The 10,277-nt window shown below is 34.9% G+C and overlaps 1 non-coding gene across 1 annotated transcript; it reads left to right on the top strand.

Moving 5' to 3' along the window:
• The first annotated feature begins 6,671 nt into the window (after nucleotides 1–6,671).
• Trnae-uuc lies at nucleotides 6,672–6,743 on the top strand. Its single transcript has one exon. It is a non-coding gene; the product is annotated as a tRNA-Glu (tRNA).
• Nucleotides 6,744–10,277: the final 3,534 nt, after the last annotated feature.

Here is a 10,277-nt window from a genome sequence, read left to right as displayed (position 1 = left end):
TTAAGCTATACAACATCACGCTATGACCAATAGAAGCTGATCACCAATGAAAAATGTAAAATCGAGAAAAAAATATTCCTTTTGAGAGTTTCCGTTGCGTGCGCTGCGTAAAAGTTTAAAGTTACGCAACAAACAAGAAGGAATTATTCTATTTAAAAAGTTCTAGAAATACATTATAATCCAGACTACCCCGCCGCATCCACCAGCCTGTCTGAACAGGCCTTTGAGGCCCTAGAAAGGACATAGGCTACTTTCTAACCCAGAAAACAGTTACACGCGGACGGAGCCGCGTGCAAAAACTAGTAAAAAAATTTGAGGACAAATTAATCCCCGTAAAAGATCTAAAGCGTCTCTCAATAAAGGAAAGTATTTCCGCAGTTGTGGGATATGGAGAGAATATTAAATAGGCGAAGAGAAAAGGAAAAAAACGTCTATTTATTCACAAGTCCCCGTTCTGCGACATTGCCCGCGGTTTTATGTCTGTCTAAGCTTTTTATGAGAGTCGTTGTGAACCTACTGCCATCTTAACAAAAAGTGCCTTAGATAAGGCCTGCTTCTATGTTTTGTTTTATTCAGCCAATGATCACTAATGAGTTTAGTAAGCAATCTTATTTTATGTCCATTTGTGTTAATATTCTCGCAACAAGTTAGCTTGTGGGATAAAACTTTAGTATGTATAATATGGATTTAGACAACAAAATAATAATCTAAAATTATTTAAAACAAGCTGACCCGAAAGATGTTGTCTTGTCTTAAACTGACAGAGTTTTGTCTATATATTGAAAACGTATCACAGTGTTCTGTCTCATTCGCTCACTCACTTTTCTGATATCTGAGAGTTTCTGAGTTTCTGTTCAAAATATTTTTTATTTATTTATTTTTCATACAACCCTTTTTCTGACAATAATGAATGCATAAAAGAAAGATTTATGCATTTTGGTGCAGTCGTTTGCAAATTATGTGGGTACGATCATTTTTGTGATTCATTTTTATTTATATCGATAAAAAAATATCTATAGAATCTTAAAACACCTTTAAACGAATAAAAACATACAAAATATAACTATTAGTTTATTTCTTCAAAATATTCACCAATAGTTATATTAGATTCATTATCAGCCCATATATTTTTTTATGTATTTTTATAAAATCATAACATTGATCGTTATTTTTAACATGTTTCCAATCCCAGACACCTTCCTTTGATACCGTTACAAGGCTAAACCGAAATTAATTTATGTAAGTACATTTTTATTTATTTTATCTTTTTTTCTTCACAAAAGCTAAATAAAAGGGATTTACTTTCATATAACTTTGAAAAAATTTATCAATTAAACTTAAAGTGAATACGATTTGAAGTATTGAATTGGTTCGGCTATTTGTGTCTGATTGTACGAGATAGTTTTTAAGTATAATATAAAAACTTATTTTTAAGAAGAATTTTATCTTACACTTGAGCTTATATCTTTGGACCATCGTCATTATCTCAGCATAAACGATTCCGCATTTGCTTTTTAGTTAATGAATTCACTGCAAATAAATTCCCCTAACATTGACAAATTCGGTGCGATATAAACACCGATATTATTGACTGCTATCTAATTCAAAGTGAATGGTTGAGCATACAGCAAACAATGAATTCACAGCTTTCAACCGGGGGATAGCAAATGAGATAATAGATAGCCGGAACATCGTAATAATCGATGACGGCGTCGAATTATGAGGAATAAGCGATTCATCCATTAGTGACAAATGTTTGCTGCAATCAGAGCGGCAATGCGGCCGGATGCTTGCAATTAATCAACACATATACCCACTTACATGCGGTAGTCGGTATGCAGTAGGAAGCCAAACAATAGTCGCTGTCTACGGACGAGAATACATTAAGTGGCCATGTTGGATCTTTTAGGGGTTCGGATTTTATTTGTAAACGAAACGTTGCTACGTTTGGTTAATTTGTAGACGTTGAACGGAGTAGGTTTTGTTAGGCCATTGGTATTTAAAAGAAGATATGGGAAGGAAAGTAAAGATATTATGGTAAATGAGGATTGGAAGGGGTTTTTAGCGTACGGAAATTTCACTGACAATATGTTACATTACTCTACGGTTTGTCTTGTTACAACCAGAATTATGTGAGTCAATGGTATCCAGTCGAATTTTCCAGCAAAAATCACTGCACTAATAATTTAAAAGGATTTTGATTCACAGACAATCGGCGGTCAAATTAAAAATGATAACACAATTAAGATTGTTCCATCTTTTTTTTTTTACAAAAACCAACAGTTATTTTTTTTTTGTAATTAAAAGGTCCTCAATTAAATTATAAATACTATACATATTGAATTTTCCTCAGACCATAAAGTTACGATATAGTTCATAAGATAATCCGGCAAAAATAACCTTTATATTTCACGTAACACAATAAATAACGGAGCGGACGATGTAAAAGCCAATACAGCAGATTTTTTATCCCTGTTTCCTATAATGGCCACGGAGATTTCAAAGGCGCTCCTGACAAAACCTGGACGTTTCGCAGTGTTTTTTCCTCGTAGATTTTTGACGGGTTCGGAATTTCTTTTATTTATTGCTGTCGTGCGTTAAACAACCTATGAAGATATTTTAATACATGTAAACTTTGCTCAAAAATAAAGGACATAAATGCAATTTGTAATGACGTATTTACTTTAATGAAGACATAATAAAAATACATTCTTTGCAGAACTAAATATTAAAAATCCACGTTTACTTAATAAAATACGTGAATAAACAATGCCTATAAGATTATATAGAAAACATACCTTACTAGCCTATAGAAAATTAAACAACGTGTTGAACAAATCATGCATAACAATAGGTTCGAATATTAAATTTTAGTCGATATTTGAATTGAAATTATTGTTGATATCGTCGATCTAAATATCAGATATCATCATCAACATTTAACCTGCGCGCAAAATAATCAAATTGTCGCCAGTTAGTCGCATAAACGATTTAAAATTCATTAAAAGCCATTTCAATCGACGAGTGAATGGTTTGTCGTCCTCTATGTGCAATACGACTTGAATTCAATTACTGGTAATTGAAAAAGTACACGATGAATGCGGACATAATTTGTTTCTGTATAGTAAGAATTCGATCTTACACATTCCTTCTTCGTAATATTGGTAAATACAACGAATATTATGTAAGAATTGTGTATACTGCTCTGTGCAGTTGGATTTTATAAATGCCGTACAATATTCAAATACCGTAAAAGAATGCAAGGGTAAAATATTTTACAAACATCTTCCTATTTTTGAATGTATCGACAGTGCTTCAAACCGAGCAAAGACAATACATGTAGCTGTAAGGCAGGAAGCCCATAAATATATAACATTACATTTGAAGATAACCAGAGAAAAATAAAGTCCTTCTAACAATGTAAGTGCCAAAGCAAACATTCTATCAAATGAGGTGAATAAGACCCTATCAATTAAAATTAGAGGCAAATGAAAAGCGATGCTGTGGAAAGACGCGGCCGGTTTCAGAGCTGTGCACCACTCCCGACAATTCAATTTGCGAGGCCCCACCCGTCACAAATACGCGCCAACAACCCGCTGGCTACTGCTGGCGTTTTAACATCCCCTTCACACTGTCTGTAATCCTGCACAGGAGTAATCAAATCGTTGGAATGTTTGTTAATCTATTAATTGATGAGTGAATTGATTAAGTTGACGATTAATTGTAAGAACTCGAGAAGTTACGAGTTAATTCTGATATTGATATCCCTTTAAGTTGTATAGTATAAATAATTATATTAATTATTGTGTTTGTAAACAATACTTCACGTATCGTATTTCTAGAAAATTCAACAAAAATTAACAAACATTGGAAAGAACTACACAAAACTGCAAACTCGAAACGAAACGACAATCCATCTAAGTTTATTTGAAGATATAACGTGCCAACTTCCAACAGTGAGAGATGTATCAATGTCGGTGCATCCATACACTCTCGGGGATGAAATATTTGGACAATGAGTGAAGATGAAAGAGATGTCGGAAGTTCTATAGGATTAACACGTACATGACGCCTGCGAAACGAACAATTGTCTAAATATATTTTAATTTAAAAAATTGTAATATCATATCAGTCTCCCGATAGACTGATATTGCTTCAGATATAATTCAATATTACTATGTAAACTTGTGAGTTCCCTTCAAGTATGTAAATGTCAATGTATACTAGTATTATAAAGCTAAAGAGTTTGTGTGTTTGAACGCGGTAATCTCAGCAACTACTAAACCGATTTTCGAAAACACTTTTGTTCCGGAAAAACATTTTAAAGCGGGCGGAGCCGAAGGAAAAGTCTATTCATATAAACTTTTCACAAATACATAAATAAATTAAAAGCACCATCATAAATCCTGTTAAGCAGCTACTTGACTACCGTTTAATGTGTGATGAACAATTCTTCATATAAAAATTCACAGCAATCAATGAAAACACGGTGCGATTATTCGTATCAATTCGTATCAGTTTTACCGTTTCGTTTGTAAATATCCTTCACAGTTTCGCGTGAACGGTCGCCAGTCGGACTTACAGGCACAGAGGGGGGGTCGTTTAGCGGAATTGAACCGGGATTCTCTACCGGATTGTTTCGGCTCGCTGAATTAGAGTATTCGTTTGAATTATCTAGAATTTTTGTGCCCCAGTTGCGTAGCTAGGTTACATGATCTCATTTTTAGAATTAGTTGATAGGATTCATTGGAGATAATTTGGGCTTCATGCATACTTAATTTGTTTTTCCCTATGTAGTTGGTACTTTTATTTCTTCATATTTATTTGATGAGTGATTGGTTCATGAGGTTTGTAGGTCATTTAATATTATGTTCTATTGTGGCATTATTCCATAAGACAACAGTGACGTATTTATAAAAATGCTTATTTATTGGTATTAGGATATGTCACCAGTAGTCAGATAATGGGTAGCAAGATTTTACTGATACAGTAAAAATATAGTTACCACTAGCTACCCTTAATCTTTTTTTATCAGAAAGCCATCTACGAAAATAAACCCCCAAAAAATTATACCAGCTTAACTAATATTTTAGACTTAAAACAATTTATTTACGACTAAAACTATCACGATTAGGTAAATTATTTTGAAACATGTTTTGTAAATTATCGCTGTAATAAACGTAACTTTCGTCGTTCCACGCCCAACGCTACTATCTATTGGAGTAAATCTGATTTCAAACACGGGACGTACTTAGACTTATTTAGTTTGGTTTATAATTAAAAACAATTTGCTCCGCCACTGTTTACCTTTTTGTGTAAAACTAGACTACGGGTCCATTCACACGTACCACAAGCATCACAACGCTACAATAAAACGTGCTAGAGGAGTGGTTGTGTTGTGGTTACAATTTAGGCGTAATCTGCTATATTATAATTTGTATGATGTACCCAAACGACCCATATTTTGCAGCCGAATTCAACTTTATGGGCGATATCCACCACATCGCAACCAAAACGCTTCCACAGCGCAACCACAATTGGTCGCTGCAAGCTGTAGTTGTGGTACGTGCGAATGGACCGTATGTCTTGATCCAGGACTGTTTATCTGCATGCTTATTTTTAAATCTATTCAGCTGTTACATACGTTAACTTTCTAAATTTAAAAATCCAACTATGATCACAAACTTCCATAGAAAATATATAAAATATATGCCAGAAAATTTTGAACTCGATTGGAAATCGATCTCTAAGCTACGAGTCGCTTTGCAGGATTAAGCTATGCATGCACTAACTTGTCGGCATATTCCTGGCGACTAAAAGACAACACACATAACGTATTTATCCCTGAAGGGGTATGCATAGGCGCAACCAGTGCACCCACTTTTCGCCAACTGTGTTACGTCCCATACTGTGATAGTGGGCGAGTCTAAAAGACAACGTCATTTAGTAATCAAAATAACATACGATCTATATTTATAAACAATCCCGACCGCCAATTACGGGTAAAGGTAGATTAACCAGTAAAAAATACTCGTTTGTAAGTATTTCAAACAAACTTTATTTTGCACACACGTTCACTCACATTTTTTTATTCCCAAAGTGCAGGCAGAGGCTAATTTACATCCACTGTTGGCTATGTCCTTTGCGTCCGATTGACGTGATAGGGGACGAGCCTATCGCAATATCGAGTACGAATTTTACACTCTGGATTGATAGTGAGCAGAAAAACTTAATATCACTTAGGCCGACCCAGGATTCGAACCCGAGACCTCCGAGCGGTGTCGTATCGCGCGCGCTGTACAAGGCACTCCGAGGCAATCACGCTTCACTTTGGTCAATTTTCGCTATGGATTTGACAGTACAATTCGTTTGCAGGCGTCATTAAATTATGCGTTATCAATTATCAAACCCAGTGAAATATTTCTCATACTCCACTACAATATTTTTTTAAATATATCAGGAGTCAAAACCCTCGCCTCCAGATGTCTAGCTTCATAAACATTACCATGAAATCGACTTATTTTTATGCTAAGTCGCTTTGTTTCAGCCTTTAAATTAAATGTAAATGTTAATTTATTATGTAAATAATTGCTCTTAACAGGTGTACAAATAATTAGAACTTAAAATGTAGTTGTTTATACATCTTGATAATTTTATGTGTAGCTAGTATCTCCCGTATGGTCTAGTGGCTAGGATACCTGGCTTTCACCCAGGAGGCTCGGGTTCGATTCCCGGTACGGGAAATTTACTTTTTTATATTTGTTGACAGCTAGAAATCACGTCACAATGTTCTACAATTTAATTATCATACAAAATTTGTGCTAAAACCTTAATTTATATATTTTGAATTTCATTGGATTTTACAGTTATAATGGTTAAAGTCGCGAACAGTAACCATTTACCGATTATAGTGAATGAATAAGAAGCCAATTAATTTACTTATTTCTTTTGGTTATAACTTTTTATAACAACTTCATGGGTCAGTCGTGATAAAATACAAAATATTGAAAAAAAAATTGTTATGAAAATATGAGCGGGGTTCAAATCCATACTCCTGTTTCTTAAATTCGTACCTGCCCTACAATAAGCAGGGACTTATTAGTATTACACGCAAAATGTAAATTATCCGCGCAATAAATAATGCGTGCGTTTTGATGCTTGACTCGATAATGAACTGCGAAAAACTTGAAGTACGTATATAGTAGGCGACAATGTTTCCTAGCGAACCAAACCTTAAAAAATGTTTTAATCTTTAGTAAATTTCCCTCATATTATAATAGATTCTATATCATATTTTTCGAGCACAAATCGATAATTCCATTTATTCACATCATGACATACATTATACTTGGTAATATTTTTTGAAACGCAATCCGCGTTAAAACAATTCAAGACGTGACTGTGCCATCAGTTTTATGTTTAGACGTGCAAATGCATCCAATTTGCAGTAAACTAAAAACTAAGTGGCATAATGCTATGACGCCTGACGACTACTATGCGTGACGCCTTTAAAGATGCAAATCTGTTGAATGTTGAAACAAACCATTCCCCACTATAGCATGAGCAATTTGCTTTCTTCTTACCATAGAGTTCTAATATTACATAGAGCAGACATTGCAAAGACATTGAATGATATAATTAATTATAGACTGGACCTCAGGACCAAATTTGACCTCCAACAGTTATTACCATTTTCTATAATATCTAGGGACGATGTGACATCTTGTCACACGGACATTTTAAAACAACCTCTTTATTACCAATAAATGGTAATAACTTTTGAAGTATAAATTTGATCCTGATGTCCGGTCTTCTTCTTCTCCTTCTTCTTTTTAAAAAAAAATGGCTCCACCGTTTTATCGGTGATTTTGCCAAGGTCGAGTAGGTAGAAGAATTAAATTGTGATATGAGTTTAAATAACTTTCGACCCGAAGTTTATAATTAACTATATTGTTTAATGTCATCTCTTCTTACCAATTTGACATTGCAACCAGTGTTGGTTATAATGAAATTTGACAAAAGACGAGCACAATACAATGCAATATCATGCTTTGGTAAACTCGTGCGAATGATGTTCTTCTGTTTATGGGAATCGTGTCTCTTAGCATCAGACGAGTTGCTTGTTTGTATTTATGTTTGTATTAAAAAAACTGCATGTCGCTTTTTATGATCCCCTTTTTTTGATAACTCATCCATTGTTAAATAAGTGTTGACAGACTTGTAAACCAAACGCAGTTCTTTCCTTTTCCTGATATGCATTGCCTTGTGATATTCTGAAAACATTGCGAAGATTTCCTTTGTGGTGAGTAAAGTTTGCTATATACATTTAAACAAAGTTTTATAAAGTTTTTTTTCCATTTACTTTGTCATGATTCGATATTTGTCACTTTAGTGTGTCTTTTAAATCTTTCTGGGCTTACAAAATCAAACCTTGTCGAACATATTTTAATCTAACCGACAACAGTATGCTTATATTGTTGCCACAAATTTACACGACTCGAATCCATGTACTTTTATTGGGACTGATAAACACGTTACTGACGCATTGATCTCTCAATCAATAACTAACATCAAAATTAAACGACACTGTCTTACGAGTCGCGTTTTTAGGACATTCTAGGAGGTCTTTATAATAACCGTCATTACTTCGCGTCCTAGAAGCCAATGGCTCCGTATACCTTCATATGGCCATTAGAGCGTTATCGTCAATCTATCTTCCATTACAACGAAGTAATCCAATAGTCACGCACATCTTAACCCCCTTGCAAATCGCCTTATTCGTCTAATGGTAACGTACTTGGTTTTTTTTGTGCATTGGACCCTGCAATAAACACCAGGGGTAAACTGCAAATGGTATACTGGAATCTTCCTCAATGTATAATGATAACGAAGAGGTATACACACTAAGCTGTATGCCTAGGGTCGCGGCAAATATCCCCCAGTACATGAGCGGTTGTGAAGTGAGATGATTCTCGATTCGATTCCCACCTCAAAATAATCTTTTTTTTATTGCTTTGAAATGACAAGACCAGCTTGCCGTTCGCCTGATGGTGAGCGATACGACCACCCATAACCCGTAGAAACACCATCCAACACCTTGAATTACAACGTATTGTTTGGTATTCCACTGCGCTTACCATCCTAAGACATGAGGTATTAAGTCTTATTATGTCCAGTAGTTACGCTGGCTACAATGCACTTAAAACCGAAACACAACAGTGACTAAAGCTAATATTAGTAGCTATTGTTTTTGGGAGTTGACTTACCACCCGAGCGGTTTGCTCGTCTGTTCAGTTCAATTGTTTAAAAAGTATACCAGAATTATATATTTTAAAAAAGTCAATATAACCCAAAGCTAATATAATAACTCAGTTTTACAGCCCAGCTCATACGGGCTAAGTAATTTTTCATCAAGCTATTACCACTTGCAATTTCTATTAACTAACTGAAACTGTTAGTAAGCATGAATTCATATTTTTATGCAACATTTTATGGTTACTGCAAGGTGATTGTGCTGTAATTTAGTTCGCTATGCAGTTATTATGCGAAATACAACGGTTCGAGCGATGAAATTATGTTTCATTAAGCCCGACTGCCGTTGGAATTTCTTCCGAGACTCAAACTGTTCAGAATATACTTGGAATTCGAGTTCTGTGATTACTAACGATCGATATGATTGAAGAAATACAAGCGTTATTTCTCGCTTCTGTTAGACAAGGCTGGGGATTTTATTAATTAGAGATCTTATTAAATTGTAACTAGAATTTATTAAAATAAATTTCGTACCTTCAAATCGCAATTTTATATTGGCAGAGTAACAATTTTATATAGTCAGGGACCCTTTTCCGTCTATTTGCAATTATGTGCATTCTAATCGAAGGACACCTTTAGCCATATAGGGAAAAGAGGCAAAAAATCCCCTATTTTGCTATATAATAATAAAATAATAATATCAGCACTGTATTATATACTTGCCCACTGCTGAGCACGGGTCTCCTCTACTACTGAGAGGGATTAGGCCTTAGTCCACCACGCTGGCCTAGTGCGGATTTGTAGACTTCACACACCTTCGAAATTCCTATAGAGAACTTCTCAGATGTGCAGGTTTCCTCACGATGTTTTCCTTCACTGTTAAAGCGAACGATAAATTCACAAAGAATACACACATGATTTTAGAAAAGTCAGAGGTGTATGCCCTTGGGATTTGAACCTGCGGACATTCGTCTTGGCAGTCCGTTCCACACCCAACTAGGCTATCGCCGCTATTTTGCTATACG

Source organism: Manduca sexta, chromosome 8 (genome assembly GCF_014839805.1).
Source record: "Manduca sexta isolate Smith_Timp_Sample1 chromosome 8, JHU_Msex_v1.0, whole genome shotgun sequence".
Classification (NCBI taxonomy): Eukaryota; Metazoa; Arthropoda; class Insecta; order Lepidoptera; family Sphingidae; genus Manduca; species Manduca sexta.
Note: the sequence above shows the minus strand (reverse complement) of the source record. Positions and strands in the feature narration are given on the sequence as shown.